This window comes from Spodoptera frugiperda, chromosome 9, assembly GCF_023101765.2.
Source record: "Spodoptera frugiperda isolate SF20-4 chromosome 9, AGI-APGP_CSIRO_Sfru_2.0, whole genome shotgun sequence".
Taxonomy (NCBI): domain Eukaryota; kingdom Metazoa; phylum Arthropoda; class Insecta; order Lepidoptera; family Noctuidae; genus Spodoptera; species Spodoptera frugiperda.
This window is the reverse complement of record NC_064220.1, coordinates 29,331-53,014: the sequence shown is the minus strand read 5'-3', so window position 1 is coordinate 53,014 and position 23,684 is coordinate 29,331. Positions and strand designations below refer to the sequence as shown.

The 23,684-nt window shown below is 34.5% G+C and overlaps 1 non-coding gene across 2 annotated transcripts in view; it reads left to right on the top strand.

The window, feature by feature from the left end:
- Positions 1-23,684, top strand: part of LOC118271273 (uncharacterized) — a 94,473-nt gene that overhangs the window by 56,525 nt on the left and 14,264 nt on the right. The window contains exon 4 of one of the 2 annotated variants that reach the window (XR_007705612.1): positions 11,209-11,380. The exons of the other annotated variant lie outside the window; for it this stretch is intronic. This is a non-coding gene — a transcript (uncharacterized LOC118271273). Of the gene's footprint in view, positions 1-11,208; positions 11,381-23,684 lie in introns of those variants that run through there. 2 annotated transcript variants of the gene reach the window in all.

Here is a 23,684-nt window from a genome sequence, read left to right as displayed (position 1 = left end):
ATAATAATGTAATATGTATTCACTGTTTACGTACACAAGATTCACCGTTCGATTACTGATTTCAGATACCGTATGTAATTTACAATAACCGTTTATTTCTATGAAAATTAGGAAACTTCAATCTTATCAAAATTAAACCTTCGTTAGACATACTACATTTTTTATTTTGTTTTTCGGCTTACGTAACTATTTGACGACAAACTTGACTAGTTTCAAGCCGATAGCCGTGGGTCGCGGAATGCTGCTCATGAATATGAGCCTTTAGCATGGCTTGAAACTAGTCAAGTTCCTCGTCAAATAGTTAAGTGAGTAAGCCGAAAAACATGTCAAGTCAAGTCAAGTCAAAGCATTTATTTCAATTAATCCTAAATTAGGCACTTTTGAAACGTCAAATTGAATTGTCCGTCAGTCTGTCTGTCAGTGAAGCTAGGCGCTCGTTCCATGATAATTAAAATTAAACATGTAGTTTTCAATTTGAAAGTCTTGTCTACATTTATGAAAATCAAGCAACCTATTTTTGGTAGCCATTTTAATTACTAGTCGTCGTACAAGATCTTTATTTTCAATCACAAAAGTATACATAAGTAATTAATTCTGTTAATTTCTTGCAAACAAAAAGAAAATTCAAATTATTACGAGTCTTTGTTAGCAAACAAAATCTCTCGTATAATTTAGTTTTCTTGAACACTATTTTCTTGTTATATATAGAACTATATTTAGCAAGCTTTAATTTAATTACAAATTAACGAATGTTAATATAGCTGTATCCCAGGGCTTTGTAATAAACCTCAACCTTTTAAACTGCCATCTCCGAGTTCTTCAACCTACCAGATGAGATTATGGCAAGCCTTTTTATGTAGAGGAGATGCATAGATGATATATCTAACTGAGGGCTTAGTACGACTTTGTTTTACGTTTAACGAGAACGAAACGAGAGCGCGTTCGGCGCTCTGATTGGTTGGTTCATTCGAGCCGGCCAATCAGACCGCTGAGGTAGAGGTAAGACAAACTCGTACTAAGGCTACTGTTTTGAATATTTCTGTGAGGAGACCCATAATTCAAATCTAGACTGTCATAGGCAGATGTAGATGATGGTAAACTTCAACTTCGCATGACGTGAGACATCAAATATGTATCGTGTTGATATCGAAACCAACACGCACTGAGCAAGCGTGGTGATTAATCGGTAATCCTCAAAACTTCTCCGCGTGAGAAGAGGCCTTTAGTCAGCAGTGGCCACTTATAAGTTTTTTAAGTCTGATGATGATGATATCGAAAATAAGCATTAAATATATCATCGTAAATGTTCTAATGCGGAAAATTTAACAATTTAATCCAAAGCCCATAATCTAGATCGAGATAACAAGATTGATACAGATCCAAAATATCAGTCTATTTAGAACAGCCTAACATTTTTAATTGTCGCTTTCTAAATGTGACGTCATCAAATTACGTAAGGACTTTAGTGGGCGTGAACCTGCCCCTGCGCAAGCAACAATCAGGTAGTGGAGCGACAAGAGGCCTAGCTTTTGTAATAGAAAGCTTGAAATGTGACTTATCATTTTTCTAGTGTTAGTTAGTGTGAGCGTATTGCAAAAAGCGTGCCTACTTCTGTATTTAAATTGTTTCTTTGAGTATTATATAAAATTATTGTAAAGAAAAAAGTAGGAAAGTAAAATAGTAATTGTCTTTAGTATCTTCAAACTGTATAAAATCTTGAAAAGGACAATATCACGGTCGCAAAATTGCCATTGACGTCATCATAATAGAAGCCACAAGACGTCCACTGCAGAACACAGGCTCAATGACTTCCAGATAGGCCGGTTAGAAGCTACAACAAAAATGAAATTGCAAAACTAAACATGTAATGAAAAGAAACAGGTAATCACAATATGAAGAAAACATATATTTTACATCGCCGTCTAACATATAAAGTTGATAACAAATCTTAAATAAACTTCTCAGTTGTTACGGCAGATGGTCCTTTTCATTCAGTCCTGATAACAGCTATTTACTGTCTATCTTCACCTACAAATCTCGCTGGTCATAGCTAATCTCCTTTCGCCTTTCTTACGCAATTATCACTGGGTGATCACAACACAATGATAACAATAAATCATGTTCATTATTAGACCAACTAGAACACTAACTTTTATGGGTATTAATAAGATAAAGAGCGCTATATCTATAATATAATCTATAATATACAAATAAGTCGGGTTTTTCTTCCTGACGCTATAACTCCAGAACGCACGAACCGATTTACACGGTTTTGCATCTCGGTCTCGGGATTCGTGAGGTTTATAGCAAAGAAAATTCAAAAACAGGGAAAGTCATTGGTAACGAATTGGAGTTCGCCGGGTTTGCTAGTTTTACATAATTAAGTCTCTCAAAAATATACGTTAATTTAGTCAAGCGATCGATATACGTATTAGATAATTATTATATACAAATAAAATAACGAATTTCACCATAATAAACTACAATTGTCAAAGTGTGATGACCCAAGAAAAATTTCCACGAAAAAAAATATTTGTCATACAAAACGTGACTGAATATTTCATGTCATTCTGAAAAATTTAAACTGTTACTAACAAGTTTGTCATTAATTGATTGTTACACCTATTTTTGCTTTGTTATGGCAACTTTGTGAATCGATTACAAACAGCACGTACGAATATGATATGACAACACTTAGATAAAGTGGTAACACTGGCACGCGTGTCTGTCACGTGTGGACTATCATAATATTATTTTGACATACCCAAAGAACTACATTGTGTGATAATTTGCAAATGTTTACTACATAGAAATATTGCAGGAATAAATTATTTCTTAATGACGCGATGATACCAAAGTTCAGATAGGTACACATACTTCACTTGTTTTCTGTCAGCGGCTTCGCCCGCATTCCCGTGGGATAATCGTATAAGCGTACCACCCAAGTCAGCTCATTCCTATCTGTATATAAAATTTCATCAAAATCTGTTTTGTAGTTTCAACGTAATTGACGGTCAAAAATCCAATATTATCTACTGTTATATTTTTTTCAATTCTTAAAAACTCCAGTTCTTTGTCTAAAACAGCGTCAAAAACAAATCCATGTCTGTATCATCGACGTTTATACCATAGTCATAAAATATATAGGTATTATACGAAAGCAAGCGCTCTATATCTCTATTCATACTTTATTAATACTCCAAATGCCTTTCACCTGTCCCCTCCGGTCACATCACAACCGTAGATCACTTGTCTATCGTCATAAACTAAAACCTATTTACACAACAGCTTTTATTTAAAATTGAGTTCAATGTGTAATATAAATAAGTTTCATTTTAATTTGAATTTAATTGGTGCTTATAATTCGTTTCGTTGTTGTGTAAGTGTGGAAGTTCAAGTTGTTAGGTCATGCTTTTGTTTTCAGGCAAATGTAATGTCTAATGCGAATTTCATTATACATGACTAGGTACCAACTTTTATAATAGAACATTACCTAGGTACTGCATGTTTTACTTCTAGTACGACTATTCGTCATGAAAGTTTAAATTACTAGCTTCTGCCAGCGGCTACGTCTGCTCCAAGTCAGCTTATATCGTGTCTGTATACGAAATTTCATCAAATTCAGTAGTTACAGCGTGATTCTCGGACAAACATCCAACAAACAAACAAACTTTCACATTTATAAAATTAGTGTGATATCTAAACAATAAGTTTATTTATCTATTTTAAATATGGATTAGCCGGTTAGTTACAAAAGAAACAATATGATTGCTATTTTTTTAACACACCGTAATTTAAATTTGATGTTGGTTACCCTAGGATAAGTAATCCATACTTAACCCATAATATGCCATACACTGGCATACAAGAAGTTAAACTACTTTTTATCAAAAATAGCATTGAAATTATATCAACAACGACAAGGACTGCACAAACAAACAAATTAATTACAATCTCATTTCTAATTAAAGCTAGCATGATAAAAATGCACTCACATTGCAGACTCAAGGTTTTTGCCGCGTGTTTCTAATGTAATTTGTTATATACTTACTTTATTATATATTGCGACATATGCAAAGTTATATAGATCAGTAAACCGGGTCTTTGTTCTTGAAGGTCGATTTTGTCTGTGAATGTGTCTAGTCACTAGTAGGTAGGTAGTTGGAATCGCTGTTTTGAGAGTGACTAGTTAATATGATGTCGGAGGTACTTGGTATTGTAAACGACCTAGCAGTTTACCGGGGCTCCCGCTCGAAGCAGGAGTAAGAACAGCACCCTTAGTACGAGTTTGTTTTACGTTTACGAAACGAGAACGTGTTCGGCGCTCGGATTGGTGGGTTCATTTGCGCCGGCCAATCAGAGCGCCGAACGCGCTCTCGTTTCGTTTACGTTCAACGTAAAACAAACTCGTAGTAAGGGTACAGAATAGGGTTTAGATTAGTCAGTAAGATTCTGACACTTTCTCTTTGATATGTTCTCCTTCTGACTAAAGGTTAAAAAAATGCTAATTAGAATAAGTACCTACTTATAAAATGTCAAACTGAAAAAATGTATGACAAGGGCACGGACCGAGTGTCGGTGGAGAACTTAATAAAGATATAATTAAAAACAAAACAAAATGTTAAACCGTTGGTCAGTTGAGTTGTGACAACTACCACGCTAATTGGGCTCATAGGACCTTAAGCTTTACCAAAGCCTTCTCAGAAGCACAACACATATTTTGTGTGGTTCAAAACAATATTTTGTTTCCAGTCTTCCATTACCACAGTATTGGTGAAAAGTGGATTGTACACGAAGATAGTCATAATACGTCTACAACAATATAAATAAAACCAATCTCCGTTCAACAAATAGAAATCGGTCTTTCAATTTATAAACTACACTGCAAGCCGACGTTTCATCTTCCATATAGTCCCGATTTCGTATGTCAAAAATGCAATATTTACCCGTTTTTGGGTAGCCGAGAGTTATTCAAATACAGACGAGAGCTAAGCCATCGTGCTGGCTGCAGTACCAGACTTCTATGCAACAATTTTGCGACGAAATGCAACTGAATCTGGCATGTTTTTTCTATTCCCTCTCCCAGTCCCTTTGAAAAATATTCGTCTACCCACCCATTGCTGATTTTCAATTCCAACGTTTTGAATTTTCATCGTTTCGTTAGTTTATTTACCTAAGCGTTCTCGTTTTCTCAATAACTGCTGGGAATGGTCAAAAACGTTGCGTAGAATAACTGAAGTAATTTATTTCTTATGTAAGGGATTCTTTATTAAGCTTTGACAGACAATTGTATGATAACGTTTCAAAAATGTATTAAGTCAAATAAATGTTTTGGCTTTTGTCACATATCCTTCAACCATTATGGTTTCTTCTTTAGTTCAGTTACTATCAATACTTTCAACAACCTCATGCAATCCTATTAAGAAACTGTTAATCATACACTGGGTGACAAATATCTTGCTAACCAACATCCCAATCCTGGAATGTTCCCCAGACCTTTATATCAACAACCCAGACCTAGACTCCATTAGTCTGTAGGTACAAATAAATTTGACAGGTAACATGTTGATTCCAAAGGTGAGAAAGCGTTGGCTAAACAATAACAAACTTTAGTAGAAATAAATTTAATAACGTTCCCTTCTAACATTTACATAAAAGTTAGTTGTTTAAATCGTTTGTTTATATAGAAAATAATTTGATAAGGTGTAGTAGGTTCGCTTGTTATTTGAGTGGTTGCGTGGCTCGTGTAAACGGGTTAGTTTTCCATTTCTAACTTTGAAATTCTCCACTTACTGTTCTTGTTTTTTATACAATTTTCGCCTAAATATACTTAGGTAAGGAAAAAGGTAAATTGTTAATGTACGCATTTTTAAAAATTGATCACGTTTTTTATCGGTAACCTGAATATTATTGAGCAAAATGTCTGACACAGCCATATTCCAACCTCCACCTACATACGTGTATATTGTAGAGTAATCAGCGTAATTACTTCAATCGCTGTCACAGACACGCATGTCAAGTAAATTAATAAAATATATATGCCTACATGTAGACTCAGTTGCGACCTTTGATCTAAAACTTCATTATTCACCAGATTTCAATCAACTACAGACTCAATTCTCAGAAATATGCCAAAATAAACCTTTTATCTCCGACATAAAACTCAAAGGCTTCAACATTTTCTCCCGTCGAAGAATCGTCTAGACTTTGAACAAATAAAACTATCATTAATGTTGTTAATGAATCGATTTCAGAATACATTTTAATTCTGAGATAAAGTTTATTGTGCAGACAATAGTCCTCAAGTTTCAGATATCGTTCCCTCCGATGTTTTAGCACTCGAAAGAGCGTGGAACCCGAAACCCCTTTTGTCTTCTTGTAATGTGAGGATCTCTGAACAATTCTAGTGATTCTTATTGCGAATTGTCTTAGTCAAACTACGTTTAGTATTACGTATTTCCCAATGTTCTGTTTGACTTCGGGAGAAATAGAGGTGATATTTCAAAAGGAACAATGTGCAGCTTGATAACATCTCAGTTTAAGCTTCGAACACGAAAATCATCCTTCTAAAACCGACCTCAAAGTTGACTCCGGAAAATATTTACTTATTTTAAGGAAAAATCTGCAAAAGGAACGTCACTTTTGATCCACAGAGTTCAACGAATAGGGATAACTGGATCGCAAATCCTGTCCGAAACTTTTCATTCCGAGAAAAATATCAGGGTTTATACACACAGGGTGATTTCGCGAATACGAATTGAATTTAACGGTTTGAAATACGTACGGATTTAATGTTTAATGCTCTTTTCGGACACGGATGCGGTCGCAGCGGACGTATCATAGAAAACCGCGGCAATGCAACGCTTCGGTTGGTGGCAATGACGTTCAACTTGAAATGCAATTTTAATTAAATTTACCGAATTAAAATGCTTATTCTTGCAGAAATTGTTGCACGGAAATGAATATACATTTAAAAGACTTTGTTACAAAAGATATTGTGTGTTTGATGAGTTTATTTCTTGCTCTCTAATGTGTTTCTTTCACAATTCAAGATCATTAACAATTCAACATCTAGACTAATCAACAAAATTAGAGTGTCTGTTTGTAATACTGAAATAGCCGCTTTTTACTACATGCATATGTATAGGTATACATAATTATGATAGATACACTCAATTCACAATGTTTGTCTGTCTGTTTGTTTGTTTGTTCCGGTTAATCTCTTAAATGGCTGGACCGATTTTGATGGGATTTTTATGATTGGTTCGTAGCTAATGTACTAAGGAGTATTTTATTTCAGAAAAAAAAGTACTTATAGTTGGTATTCTACTCAGCCGAAGCCGCGGGCACAGCTAGTATCAAATAAATATGCGTTGCTAACGTAACGTAATTTAGTTTCTTGTACATGTTTTCGTAGACAGCGCACAATACAAGATTTGCTAATACAGGTAGGTATGTCGGGCGCAAAAATGTTGTATTAGAAAGACGGCGAGATTCTTTTTTTAGTTTGGCTTCATCAGTCTTTATTTATATACAACTCATAACTATTTTATGATATTAAAATATAAGCCACTATTGACTTAAGAATAAGCAAATAAACTATGAAATCTCGCCCCCTCTAATAATTATAATAAACACGAATTTTTAATAAATAAAAAACTAACAAAAATTCGCTGTAGCGTGAAATTATCGCAATAATGTATAAAAAGGATTAGTTATTCAGGAGGCGGCACAACAAAATAGATTTTTTGGATGAAGAAAGTATTTTTAAAGCCATATTTCTATACGTTGTTTTGATAAAAACTAAACTTGAGACTTTACTTGGATCCACTTGTCTCAAGTAGATATTCACTTCAAACCGTACACGCTTTGTAGTTTGCGCAAGAGTGCTTTTTTTGCTTTGAAATTGAACAGACACACTAACGTTGCTTCTTTTCAAGTGTCAACATTCGAAATGCTTCTGTGGATTTATAAAAAAAAAAACAGGTCGGCAAGCTACTGTGATCCTAAAAATAATATTTATACTACAAAAAAGGTCCTTAACTAGTGATATATATTTTTTATACAGCTATTGTATAAAGTATACATATGATATAACATTATACAACAAACAACCAAACATAGTAACTAACTCTTTATTGTCACAAAATGACATAGTTTTACACTAGGCCAGGGTATTACCACGTCACCTCATGTAATTACAACGACACGGTACTACCAACTGAATAATTTAAGGCAATTCCAGCGTGACGCAACCCTGTCAAACTAAACACAATAGTTCAGGATTTATCTCACGTACATCTCACTTCAAGCTATATATCCAGTATAAACTGACCTTTGGCTGTGCGGAGAGATCATATAAAGCGGGACCAAGATATACTGGTTTTATATAACTGTGTGTGTATAATGAATTAACAGGGCAGAATTTAAACGGCTAATGTAATTAATTATCATTCATAATTAAGATTCGCGCAGTGTGAGCACATTTGCATGAAATCTCTCGTGTCCTCAGACCTCTCGTATTGACGGAGTTTTGACGCATTTACGTCGTTCAGTCAATTTTCGTGACAGTATGGGAATTAAGGGGATTCTCGTCTGTTGACAGTTCTTGGAGTTTGTCTTGAAATTGTTTGATTAGCGACGTTGAATCATGGTTTGTTGAGAATGCGACATTTTCCTCCGTTTTCATACGCTTAGAAATGTTGGTCTTTTGTAAAATTAGGTAGGTAGGTAATTATGGTAGCGACACTCCTTGCCCGGAAATCATGTCGAGTAGGTGGTATTATCAACTTATTGTTTCATAATTTTATTTAAAAAAATGACCGTCTGTTTTTTTTTCATAGTAATAATTATGCCAATAATGATAAATGCTCAAATCTTCTTCGTGTGAGAAGAGGCCATTGGTCAACAGTGGTGACTTACAGGTTGTTGATGTTATTGAATAAATAGTTAAACACAACCAAAGAAAGTCATCTTTATAAAAGAGTCCAAACAGCAAATATTTAAGAAAATACCAACAAAAATAAAAGACAATTTGATTACTCTTCTGCCTATCCCTTTGGGAAATAACAGTCACGATATACCCTTTAACAAAGAAAACAAATACTAATGTTCAAATTCTCAATTAACTTCAAAGCTTAGTAAACTCAATTTCTACATATTATACAAATATTTAATGTTCTGTATAACGAACAAATAACAATATATAATTGTACAATACATCTAATTAATGTATTACACTCGTTTAGACTTAGATTGTACACAATTATACACATTTTTTATACAACCCGCCTGTTTTAATTAAACCCTAGGCTCTAGGGAAATTATATTTAAATTACACATATATACTGTGTACAGTTTTTCACTAATAATTAGGGTATACATTACGTTGTTCATTGTAACTGTGACCTTTATATATGGCCATTTATTTAATTTAAACAAATGAGCATTTCAGACCTAATTACATAGTTATACGGTTTGAAATGGAATGTTCATTTTTTGTCGTAGCTTAATGTGATCGTGTTATTTGTTAGTTTAAGGAAAAAGCTCTTTAACACGTATTTAGAGACGTGATAAATAGGACACGTGTGTCCAGTACCCTTAGTACGAGTTTGCTTTACGATTAACGAAAACGAAACAAGAGCGCTCTGATTGGTTGGTTTATTAGAGCTGGCCTATCAGAGCGTTGATCGCGCTCGCGTTTCGATTACTTTAAACGTAAAGCTAACTCATACTGATCCTGACCCTAGTGATCTCAATTAACTTGTTTAATAAAGAAAACAATACATTAGACATACCTATATAACATTCTATATAAATAGTAACTCACACATTAAATCGCAAACCTTTATGCAAAACACTATTACAGTTACTGTATCATGTTACTGCAACATACACACGAGCGTTACGGAGCTGTTGCTGTAGCAAACCATGTAACCAATTCACGCGTTCGCACTTAGTGATAATTGAATTCAATCTCTTAGATGCTTTGAGATTCGTCTTCATTACCCTTGTACACTTGGAATGCCACAATTTATTGTTTCGGTACAATACAAGTTAAGTAAATTGTATATAATATAGGTTAGTAGGTCCGTTCTTGTTGAAGGGATTTTCTTTTAGAAGCTCAGTAGGTTAGATGTTTTATGTAGAAAATTAAGTTTGGTGAGATTATTGCGTGGTTTTCTTAACATTTTACTCCTTAACTTGGTCTTTCACTAACCCAATGGGATAAAGTATGAATATTTTTTTTTATCGTGAGGTTTGGTTACTCATGTTTAGATTACATAGTTATATACAAATATAAAACCTAACCCATCTGGAGCGGCAGACTACACAACGGGTGACCGGGGCTCCGGCTCAAAGCAGGCTTAAGAATGGTGTGGTTTTTAGTTAGTAAGAGTCTGACACTCCCTCTCATCTCACCGAAGTCGGGAGAAGTAATTGAATGATTATTTACCTCCCTCAAAAAAAGCTTATCCCATATCTTTCAGTTAAATCATCCTTGCAATCATTTATCCAGCGATACAATCTGTTTTAAACATATTTTATATTCCGGGGCTATACTAATCACTAATCACCCGCCAAATCTCCAGATCTCCACACATCCAACAGCTTTAATTTCCCCCACAAAAATTAGCCTCATTAAAATTAATTCTCCTGTTTATATAATGCCTACTCACATTAGACTAATCTGTCCAATACACATAGTACTTTATTATCTTAAAAGCACTTTATACTTGAAATTATAAACCTTTTTAACCCACTCTTATCTGATGGGTCTATCGGACCCCTGCAAGAGAAATAAAGGTCCCATACTCCCAACGGACGGCTTTGTTTTCAAGGGGTTGGGCAATTTCTGTTTGAATTTCGCCCCATTCGTATTGAACTAAAATAACATGGCTTCTATTTTGTTATGATTATGGATTTCTCGGGAGGTTTCCCTCTTTCTTTACAATACCTATGAGGTCCGAAAATTGGGCCTCAGTTTAATCCGAAGATATTGGTTATTGTTCTCCTTGGCTCAAATCCGATAAATGTGAACGGTATTGTTGGTAGATACTGGCCTATATGTCTTCCTCAATGTGCTTTTGTATGTACTATAGCAGATATACGTATTTAAAGATTTTCTTGTACTACGTAGAATATGTGTAGATGGTTTCATTTTTATATTGTTGTTTGTATGTTAATTTGTTTGTATTTTTGTTACAGGTAAGTACCGGTGTGCGTTGTGAGCTGAATCTACAGTACTATAGATGAAGAGGTGCCTACTATGAAACTTGTAGGTACTTTGTATGATAAATTGTACGGAATCCGATTCTTATATGTCTACTACCTATGCCTACTTCACTTGGTCGCGTAGACTATTGATTCAGAAATACCGTATATAAAACTCGTACCTTACAGGGCTATCCAAAATTGTAGAAGTTATTACATAAAGTTCTATTAAAACATGAGTAATTGAGTCTGTACGTTTATTCTTATTATTACTAATAAGTTATTTCCTTGCACCTCACGTAGTTTTCCTTAGGACCTTGTATTTATAGTCCAGAAGTTGGTTAGCGAATGTTTTCCGAGATAAATCTTATTTCATAGTAATTGTTCAATACGTCGGCGCTATAATAACAATAGTACTATTTGACGTATCGACTAAATTAAAATGTTATCATAATAATAAATAACAAAATACAACGATAAATAAAACTGTGATATTTACCAGTTATCAATTATTATAATTTATTTCTTAATCCATTAAATATTAATTAGTTACTTGACCAGCCTCAACAGCGAAGCCTTTATGATATAACACTAAGATTTCGTAAATATCAGACTAATATTATAATTAATACGCCTTTATTAAAAGCATGATATTTTAAAATATTCTGACATTTCTCAATTCTTATTTAAATTAGACTTTTTTATGGTATAAGCCGGTAAACGAGCCGACGGATCACCTGATGGTAAGCAATCGCCGCCGCCCATGTTCTCGGACTCGAAAAGCAGAATTAGGAACGGGGTGGTTTATTGGCAGTAAGAGTCTGACACTCCGCTTGCTCAGGGCGGGAGAAGTCATTGGATGATTTCCTCACCTTAAAAATAAAAGGTCAAAATTTCTGAGAGTAGATAATATTAAAAACCCATCTTAATCTAAGATCTCCTGTTAGATCTAGATTTCTATACCAAAATAATATTTAGTTATCTATTATATAATAGATAACTAGACCAAAATAAATAAAATTCATTTCAATAATTGAGCGGATATACAAATTAATAAAAATAAAAGTATTTCTTAAGTCTTTCAAGAAAAAACCTAGCTTTATGTTTCGCTATATATCTACGTCTATGCCACATTAAATCAAGTCGGAGACAGGCCACAACGTTACCTGAGGATGAGGGCTGTTTTGCGGTCACCAACCCTTAGCCAGGCGTAACTTATGGGGCATTACCACCCACTTTCATTAGGATTTACTTGTAGCTATTATCTTACGAAAAAAGTTACAAGTAATATGCCTGAATATATTCCTAATAAAAGAAGAAATGCTTAAAAGTATAGAGGCTTTATATGATTGCTTATAGTGTTGTTTATCGCATATTAGTCTGGTTAAATAGACACAAGCCCTCTTCCATGCTACCGGCAATGCACATTGTAAAAAAATAAAAAAATATGATCATGGCTACACGATACGAAGCTAGCGGAAAATACTTGTACATTTACCCTTCTGCACATCCCCACAGAGGTACAAGCACAGTTTTATGCGATAATTAACGCCATGTTGCTTTTACTCTGTTTCTGACTAGCCATAAAAAGTCTCTGGTTCCCAAAAAACCCCTGTTCATGTGACATTTGTAAAAGCACGCCGCGTACAGCTGGCTTTACTCATTTAATTACTCAAAAAGCCATTTGTCTCGTCCATAAAAATCTGCACAGAATAAACTTTGCTCCGGTCCCCATCAGCCAATTTTGTTCAAATGCCGATACCATGACAAAAGACTAATTATCCCAGCTTAAATAATTGGTCGTCAGTTCATAATAAACAATTTAAAATTCGCCGACGCATTGAGTGACGCGACAGACAATACGTAGCAGTAAAACAACTCTTCCCAAAAGGAAGAATACACACGAACAATTTTGTTACCGTACTTTTTGTTTGACTGAAGGAAGGAGAAATGTTTCTAGACATTATTGAATACTCGATATTGCATAAAACATTCTTCAAAGTGCTATTTTTCAGTTGTACGTTTGTTAGAACTAGCCACACAACAAATCGTAGACTGATACTATCAACGGATCTCAATGTCCGTATAACAGAAAACCAATAGCACATGGTCTGCCAACTAAAAACAACACAAATCCCGACTGCATATTAGATTTTTGCTCCAAGCTTTGATAGTCAAATCTCTTTATTCGCGCAGGTCCTGACTTGCATCGGAATAACCATTAATTCAAGGACAGAACCAATTTAACTTGCTATATCGTCCCTGTGGTACGACACAAAGCCTGTCGCGGACAGCGGCCCCAACGGGGGGCATGGCGGCTCAAGGGGTAAGGGAGGCCTGCGGGGCGGAAGTGACGAAACTCCCGGCGCGTCGCCATGGCAACCGCCGTGTTTACCCCGCCATATCGATCGTTGCGGTTCCCTGTTTACATACCGGCGATGCAACGGGGATTCGAATTCGATTTCTCCCTGAATAAAGTAAATAAATGTTTGCCGAACATTCTCGAGTCATCGTTTAAGGATTCTGTTATGATGTTATTTTCATTCATATATTTATTAATCCTAAGGTTGAATATTACATAAAGAATCTTCGATCCCTTTGTGTTCTTTGTTGTCTACGGTTTGGCGCCGGGATAATGTCTTTATATTTTCTAGTATCCAGACCGAATGGTCTGTCATTAATAAATAATAATACGAAGAACAAAGCAATAAGATCTGCGTTATAGAAATTTTCATCAAAATTCTTGAAGGTCGGTCGGATATCAAATTCGAATTAGTTTTGGTTTTAGAAGATTGGCGAAGTAATTATATCTATGTAACGAATTTATATTCAATGCGGGCTTGCGTGAACGCTGTGTTTAATTTAAGTAATTGTTTTGTCAATCAAGTGAAATTTATTCGATTCTTTGTTACCGTTCCGGAGGTTTCCTTTGTTAGGGAGCACGCAAATTCAGGTAGCTATAATTATAGCTGTTTAAAGTAAGAATTTTCCTTAGCTTATTAGTTGTGTCCTGATTTTAGAACACAAAGGAATTTACGAAATTATTCAAAGTTATTGTGTTGTGTTGTGTTGTGTTTTATATGAAGGTTTTATATGATAGTGATCCAAAAATGAAAATAATTTTGTAAGTTACTGTTTTCGACTCAGAGGAAAATCTTACTGATTCAACATTAGTAAAACATACACACAACAAAACAACTTTAAAGATATACCGATTAATCGTACTAAACTCACGTCCACAATCAATCGTAACCGATATAACAATTTTAAAATCGATCACAAACATCGATTGTACTGTCTGCGCTAGTACTCGCATTTAAATTCAATTGCGTACACAGTACATCCAATTCGATAATTGTGAAGGAATAAATTACGTTTTGACGTGCACATAACTCGATTCGTATTTACTTATTCGATTGGTTTTAATTTTCGTCTAACTTATGTTAGCGTAGTGTAGTACGGGAGGTGTCATCAATCATCTGATGCATATTTCAATATTTTATAAAGAACATGTACTTACTCACAAAAAGAATAGTCAACGTACCATTAATAAACCAATTAATACGTTAACACATAAGTATTTACTATGTAAAAGTCGCTAAGTCGTTCATTTTACAAACGAACAAGTAGACACACGAACGCACTAAACTACGCTAACTATGAGTTAGTGCAGTGTTGCACGGACTTTGACCAAAGTGATACGCGCGCACACCCCGCTAATAATAGTTGGCGTAATATAAATCGTGATTTCAAAAAGCACCTTTACTTAGCGTTTTATAAGATTTGTAACTTTCTTATTTTTGCATATTTCTTCTCAATTTTTTTATGACGTATGTAAACACACATTTTAAGCAACTTGGCATGTTTGTGAGTTAGCGTAGTATAAATTGCTGGTGTCGAAATTACGTTTTGACGTGCACATAACTCGATTCGTATTTACTTATTCGATTGGTTTTAATTTTCGATGCGATGTGTACTGTGTCTTATTTACTTAAACACGTAAAAATTTTCATATGTCGTTTGCTGTATTTTGGACTCAACAGATTACTGTATTGATCATAGATGGTACTTATTTTGTTGTTTGTTTGTTTGTGTATGTTTTCTTTATATGGCAGTTACATCTATAGTAATATTATAAAGCTGAAGAGTTAGTTTGTTTGATTGTTTATTTGTTTGTTTGAGCGCGCTAATCTCCGGAACTACTGGTCCGAATTTAATAATTCTTTTTGATTTGGATAGTGCATTTATCAAGGAAGGCTTTAAAAACATAGGCTATGACCAATAGGAGCCAAGCAGAGCGGGTGAAACCGCGCGGAAGTAGCTAGTAAATCATAAAATCACGTTATAATATTATATTTTATAAAATAAAACTTTCATCAAGCCATCGAAGACTGGCCGCTGCAGCCAACAAGTCCTTCCGTTTCGTGTTGAGTTACCCACCACATCATATCTGTATCAGTAACGTGATATATTGCATCACGCGGTGTCACTTGCAAGTGTCGAGGTTGACTACTTGATCTAGAATCTAGATTGTTGTATTATAAAATAACTAATCTTGTATAGGATTTTTTTAAGGAGGCAAAATCACCCAATTTCTTCTTCTGCCTTGTCCGAGGCGAGAAGGAGTATCAGACTCTTACTGACTAAAAACCATCCGGTTGCAACTCCTGCTTTTCGAAACGGAGTCCGGGTCGGCATCAGCCCTACTGAAGTGGTCTGATGGCTTTTTGAGATCCGCGTAAATAACTCATTAAGAAACAAATCCTTATATAAATAACTTCTCATTACATGCCAATATAATTTGTCAACATAACAACTGTTGCATGAAATTCCCTTGATGATCTAAACCAACTAAATACCAATCTCATTAGAGTACGACACTCAATTCAGTACACACTCAGTTCTATTTGCTTACATTCCCTTCTAATCACATCTATTTGAGCCATTAATACTGAAGTTAAGATCCCTATTACTAGCATTAAGAGACCCGTTCACGAGTGTCTTAAAAGATTGATCTATGATGCACCCTGTACAGTTAGCTGCAAAAATTGCTGACAGATACAAAACGTATCAAAATGGTGGGCTTTAGGTGTCTTTTGTTTTTGTAAATAGGCGTTTAAAATGACTTTAGAGGTATTTTGATTTAAGTTGTTGTAAATATATGAGTCATATTTTAAATGATATTTTCTATATTAAATAGGCAACTAGTAGGTTACAGTTAAATAGCAAATATTGATTTTAGTCGTATGCAATTTGTTTATTCGTCTATTAGCATTCGTGTAAAATTTATAACAGATACAAAATGTATCGGAAATTGTGGTTTCTCATTTGTAAACAGAGTAACAAACGAAAATAGTAAGTTTAACAATATCATTCTAACCATTAAACAATATATGTAAATTAATATTTTAACAGAATATAACAAATATTTAGCATCCATATGTAAATCATAGATATAATACGGATATTACGTTTCTGTGTGTGCAATAAATTATTTATTTTATATTTATATTTATTATACTCCCCAAACTTATTTTATTTTATTAAAATTAGTTTTATTGGTTCTTTTTCTTTAAGGAATTTTAAGTTTTGAATATTTTAATTACTTACATACCTAAGTAGTTACAATAATAAATTGAATACTTGTGATAAAACTCCCCAATAAACAACCATTAAATAATAAACAAACAGATCAAAACTGCGTGATTTCACCTTGATATCATATTTAGAGATTAACTATAGGATCGAACCTTTTCGAGCCAATTAACAAGATTTCCATCTAATTAAAGATAATACCAAAAGATTAATCACTAAACCTGGTAATTCATTGTCCGACACTAGTTAATACTATTAACTACAGCTTAGCTTTGGATTATTTGAATATAATACAGTTAACGAGAACAGAACTCATCCTTAAGAAGTGCTAACTGTTAGATAATAATTTTAGTTATTAGTAGGAACAACTTGTTGAAACATTTTTGTTTTTAATTTGTAACTGTTTCAGACAAAGATTTTTAAAATCTAACAAAGCTGTTTGTATCTTCTGATAAAGTTATAGTCTGAATTTTGGTGCTGTCGCCTTTCATTCATAGTTTAAACTATCCATATTACATAAAAAAGCCAATTTCCCAAGCTAAACTTTAGTAAGTTACTTTTTTTATTGTAGTTAAATATTTTCAAGATCTAAATCACAGTCATATAACGTATAATCTATATTTTTTTTACTAACCTGAATTTGACATAGCTGCTATAAAAAAACTGTACCAACTTCGCGTCTATTTACACAATTTCTTTTCCACCACCAAAATACCACTGCATAATTTTTCACCAATCTAATTTTCCGAAATTTCGCTACAAATTTCCGCAGCTAACTGTACTCGACGCTCCGACTCTATTTCCTTGTAACATTGGAAAATCTTCGAATTTCCCCCTCAAGATACCTATATAGGTAGGTTAGACCGAAATCTAGAAATGGATGGGTGAATCTAGAACGTTTCCAGACGTAGACAAACTGCGTCTTGGTGGCTGGTTGAAGCTACAAGTTCGTTTGCCTTTTTGTTTTACGATTTTCGGTTTTTGTAGATTTCAACTAATGTAGTTATTATTGTAGTCTACTGATGTGTATAGGAGTTTCAAAATACCTCACGCTTGTGTCTGATGGGGGAAGGCAGAGACAATGGAACGCCAATAGCTGCGAATCTTACATATACTTTCGCTTCATCAACAGTCATCAGTCTTTTCCTGCAGTTTTAGTTTGGCCCTTCTTTAATATATCGCCAATCCAGTCTCTACATATCAGTCTAGGGCGGCCTCTACCGTATGTATGAGCTCCTCCCCTTTAAGTATATTGTGTGTTTAATATAAAATTATAATGTTTTAACATAACATAAGTCTTTCCAAGAAATCTCTAGATAACCAATGAAAAGATTATCTAAGCCCAAAGTTACAATGTTTACACAAACTGATATTTTAAAACAAACAAGATTATTATGTACATAATCCTCATCGTGACCCTCGAAGGGTTGAGCGTCTGAGTACGTACTTATTGTTAATTCGACGATCCTATTAACTCTCATACGATAGGCCCCCAAACTCACCCCTGACACTCATCCCAAGCTCCATGTAATATCATCAGTGTCAAGGTCTGACAAAAATTGAAAGCACTTAGATATTGACCCTTAACTCCTAAAGCCTTTAAGCTATATAATTATTCCATTAAATCTAGATTCTAATTATTAAGTGCTGCAATAAGCTACGCGAATGCAATCTACAATTTTGGCAGCTTTTAATAGATGAATCATCGGATGCGAACAAAAGATTGGCATTTTAAGTAGGTACAAGAAGCTATCAATCATCATTATAAGGAGTACCTAATGCACCACAGATTATTGAAACCAAAAACTGCATGCAAATGCCAAACCTTATCCTTTTAGGGTAAAAAACTTTAGCTGCCTTCGCGAACTTGACACCGCAACACCCCACTTAGGGCTGCCACAACATCGAAATTCCTTTCTTAAAACGTAAGATATTGTTTTAGTAACACAATCTTCGACCAGACAACCTCAGCTAAACTACATTTTTTGCTCAACCAAGTAATATTTTAGTAATAACCTTCTTTTATCGCGTGATCGATCCACATCCTTTATTAATAACACATTTGAATCTAGACGTTTTAACCTTACCCCAATTAAGCCGAATTTTTTGCCAACCCTGCGAACGGCGAGCGCTTATTCATTGTATCAACATTTTCAATATAATTTATATAGCCTGTATGAATCATATGACTTAAAAAAAAACTGTTGGAGTCATCTGGTCAGGTCGTTTACCCGAGCGTTGACCTTCCAGTCACCAGTGGGGGGTTCAATATCACCCTCGACGGTGGAGCGGCTTGGGAGGTTCTTTGTAAAATGTACTACTAACGTCAGACTTAGATCCTAAATCTTTCTCCAGGAAGTTATTGTGGTCTGGACTTGACTCGTGTGTAGTGCCAAGGCTTCTCAGCTGTGTCCGACTTAGTTATGGTTTTTGCCTACCACTACGCTTCCATTTAGCCTAACAAAGTCAATTAAACAGTGACCGTGATCCGGTTGTGCACATGCATACATTTCGTCGAGCATTCGCTCATAATTGAAATGTTATATTAGACACGTATACATTACGGCTGCAATCAAATTCGTTTCACAACGCAAACAAGATAGTATGACATTAGTTTCAATAGTCACTTACATTACCACTTGCGACATGCGTATCTACATATTTCACCTTACGGAATTAAGATGCGAGTTCCCAGATTGAGCCGCTTGAGTAATCTGTGTCTGGCTCTACACTGCACGTTGCACACATGGCGACTTTTTGCACAGAACGCGACACAGTCGCTACAACCGCAGCTGCATTGCACAAGGTCAATTGACAAAATGGCTGCTCTATTGTATTTGTATCAATGGCAACGCCCTACAATGGCAATATGATCGCGATACCGTCGCGTTTTTATCGATTCAATAACGCGACTGCATCGGTGGTTTGTCGCGATTATATCGATGTTGTAGTACTGATAGCTTACAGTATACATCGATAAAAATATCAGAAATCTTGACTGACTGAACACACTATTGTTGCTTCTCTATTTTTATACGAGTAGGAAGTTGAACTTTACTTGATGTGAGTCGACTTTTCTGTTGCCAAGTACAATGTAGTGTAGAGATTGTCCGTTAAATAAGAATGTCTTCAAGGTTGACAAGTCTGCGAACCCTCTTATGCAGGTATACGTCGGGTTTTTAGATCAGGTGACTCAGCCCGTCTACCGGCTAAAATAATAATATGTAAAATCGCAGCGCGTTTGTCGACCCTTACTTGCGAAATCACTAATCGAATAACCTTTCCAATCAACAATACCTACGCAAGTACGCGTCTGTCATCGGAGGTCAGTCACCGGTCTGTTGACCCTTCGATACCTATACTTGCTAGCATCCGGCCTGCCTCAACATACTATGAATGCGTTAATTTTATATGCCACGAACGATACTTGCATATGTAGCCGACATTGTTGGCAATTTGTCTATCGTTAATCAAAAACAACCTTAACACTGGTCAATAAAGATGAATTTGTCTAAAACTTGTGTTTCGCATAACTTGTTTTGCCGCATATGCTTAATTAAAACTCGTACATTGTTTAGCTGTATTTTTTAAAGGACGATGTACCAGATTCCTTTGCCTATTTGGGTATAAAATAAGAAGTATACAATCTGTCAGCTGTCATCTGGTTTCTCGTAAAAGATGCTGGGTTGTCTCGTTAAAGATTTTTATTTGCGTTGAAGAGTTAATAAGTAATGTATTTCTTAGGTGTACAGATGTGCTTATAACTTACTTTGTATGCAGTTTGTTAGCGGTTTATTCGTAGGGTTGTATACTTGTTTCATTAAACATTAAGTATTGCCTTGTTTTCCTAACCAGGATAAACATAATGTCAATTCAACTTCATATTTCAGTCTAGAATTTCTTAGTAAAACCACAAAGTTCTTCAGCATCCAATCTAGCGTAGCTACAATACCAAATTAATTAGAGTTTTAATTCACGCTTTTTCCATTTAATTTTCCTTAAACATACACAATACACAGTCAATTTATTCCACACATACCATACCTAGACCTCACTAGTCACTAAACTAGATCTAGGAATCAAAAAACATCGTTTGTAATCCATTCCCGAAAAAACTTGACTCAGTCACATTTCCGCAAAATAGTGACTCAAGTTGAAATAATGATGCGACGAAGGAACTTCCACAATAGTAATTACAAGTGTCGTGTTCTCTTGGAAAAGAAGAAAACAACTTGGCACCAAGTTCCTTAAGTTTTCTTTGTCATATAGCATCAGGGATAAAACTGGAACTGGTAGACAGGCATATAGTAGTACGTTGTACATTGTATCATATGTATATTAGTAAATTGACGTTTCTGTAGGTAATTTCATAAATTATTTTTTTCCTGACCAAAATACCTATATTTTTGGGGTTAATGCACTATGTACGTATGTGTAAATACTAAGCTAAAACATTATATTATATTTAAATACCATACAAATTAGAATCGTAGGTAGATAATTAATTCGCTATAAAAATTCAAATACCTGTAAACCGTAATGCTTAAAAAACGTTTCAAATCAACAACCTTTATATGTCTATTTGCGAAATTTCGATTGATATCAAAAACATACAAACAAATAGTAAACAAAGTTCCCAATGAGCAATTTACAAAATTGATAGTCCTATAGATTGTATTGTAGTACTGGAAGTCGTATAGATACTTGATAATGGAATAAAGTAAGCCGAAAAGATAAGCAGTCGATTCCTCCACCGTCTTTAACAACAAATGGAAAAGGTTCCTATTACCGACGCTAGAACAATAACACTTACATTACGAACAATGCTACAAAGGCCTATAAAATTTAATCCCCCTACTCTCTCGCCTTAATTATTTATAAAATTACTTACACAATTTCACACACCAGCCGTTGTTGCCAAAATTACTAATTTAAAAACAAAAAAAGTTCGTTACTCGATAAAAAATCAATTTATGTTCCGAGTGAGAAAAAAATCGATAAATTATCGTTGCACCCCTACGAATTATAACGCACACACGTATACGTGCGCGTGCCTTGCACACATGCACGATACGTGCGTACACATTTAGGGACGGCAGCTGCAAAACTTGAATCCGACAGGCTGTGAATGTCAAACTTTTTATTATTAACTAAGTCTGCGCCTCGGCGTCGGTTGTGAATTAATGATTCGTTATTAAGCTTTTGTTAGGGATTTGTTTGTTAACATGATGAAGTGTTGTGTCTAAAAATCGTAACTTTTGCTATCTAAGAAAGGGGAATCAAGACATGTTTTATTTACATACATAATTTATGACTCGCTAATTTCCTTGGTAGAATTTGTACTAGGCTCGGAAATACACATTAACTAGGGTCGTGCTTTCCTCAGAATATTTATTTCGAGAAATCCCTCAGTATAAGAAAATTGAGTGAGTCAATCAAATAAACTTTAGAGAAGAATGAATCTCATAAAATCAACTAATAAATCGATAATATATCGCCAAACAAGATTATCTCTACGCTAAGTATAGAAATAAATCACTCAATCCTAAAAATCTTACATCATATCTCCATTTAAAACATCTTGTTCTAAATCAACTAACGACATGTCCTTAAAAATTTCAATACTCATCAATTAAAACTAAAAAAAGTGTGAAACGTAAAAAATACCTATAAATCTTTAATTGCCACGTAAAAAATGGAAAGAGGTATTCGAAAATTGTTTACGTTGTTGCGGGAACGAGTTCCATCTTTTTTTTCTCTCTAATAATATAATTTTTAATATCTGCCATGTAATAAACTCGAGTACAATGAACGGAGCCTGATTGCCTTGAGAACTTGTTGGAAAATCATTCACAAAACAAAAAAATATTATAAGGTAAGTATGGACTTATCTGTAGTTATTAAAACCTTTCATACTTTTACACTTGTATTATTATTAAATAAATTAAATAATATTTTTCATTCCAAAAACGTCTAGAATTTGAATATTAGACCTTAAAAAATAATTTAAATAAGGTCTAAAATAATTAGTTCTAGTTAAAAGTTACGGTTGAAAGCTCGCAGGTAAATGACTAAATAAACAATAGAAAAATAAATGCAATGGCAACTTTGAGAACTCTCTTTGTGAACGATAATATTTAGGGTTCTTTTTTGTTGTAATGATCTCGTCCGTAACGTATGGGTGCCTTTGCCTGCAGCACGACTTTTTTTTTCGAAAACTTGACCCCAACATTCAGTTATGATTCGGCAGTCGACGCGAGCGGTTGTCTCTCCGCTAACGGTTGAATTCTAGTCATTGTGTCCAAAAGTATTTTAGTTTAGTGTTTCCGAACGTGAGTTTGCGTTCTTAGTTTTTAAAATTTAGCTGTTAACGGTTGTGTGTTTTTTTTTTAATTAATAATTTAACATTAGTTTCATTGAAGAAGACTGACTTTAATGAACGGATTTGGATTACTTTGGTGAGTCTTTGAAACTTTTGTGTCTGCTTTTGTTTAGTGCGGCTCTTTGGAATATTGTGTAGGATACGCGTGTTATTTTTTTTTTGATAAATCTTTCGTGTGTTAATTTTTGGTGAATGATTTAATATTTTACTGAACATAGGCATCTAATATAACGCGTTATATCGGAAATAATCAATAAAACAAAACGTGAACATTACATAACAACACCTGCTTCCCGCACACATGTTCAATTAATCGGTTAAGCACGCCTTAACACGTTACGCATAATATTAATATAAAAATACATTATGTATGTATGTATATAACCGGCATCAAGGCCGATGACGTCATCAAAGTTTCAATTGGTGGTCTTCAATAAACGTCACGGAACTCCAAACGACGCGACGTTTTTATAACCCGCATAAATTGAAAAGA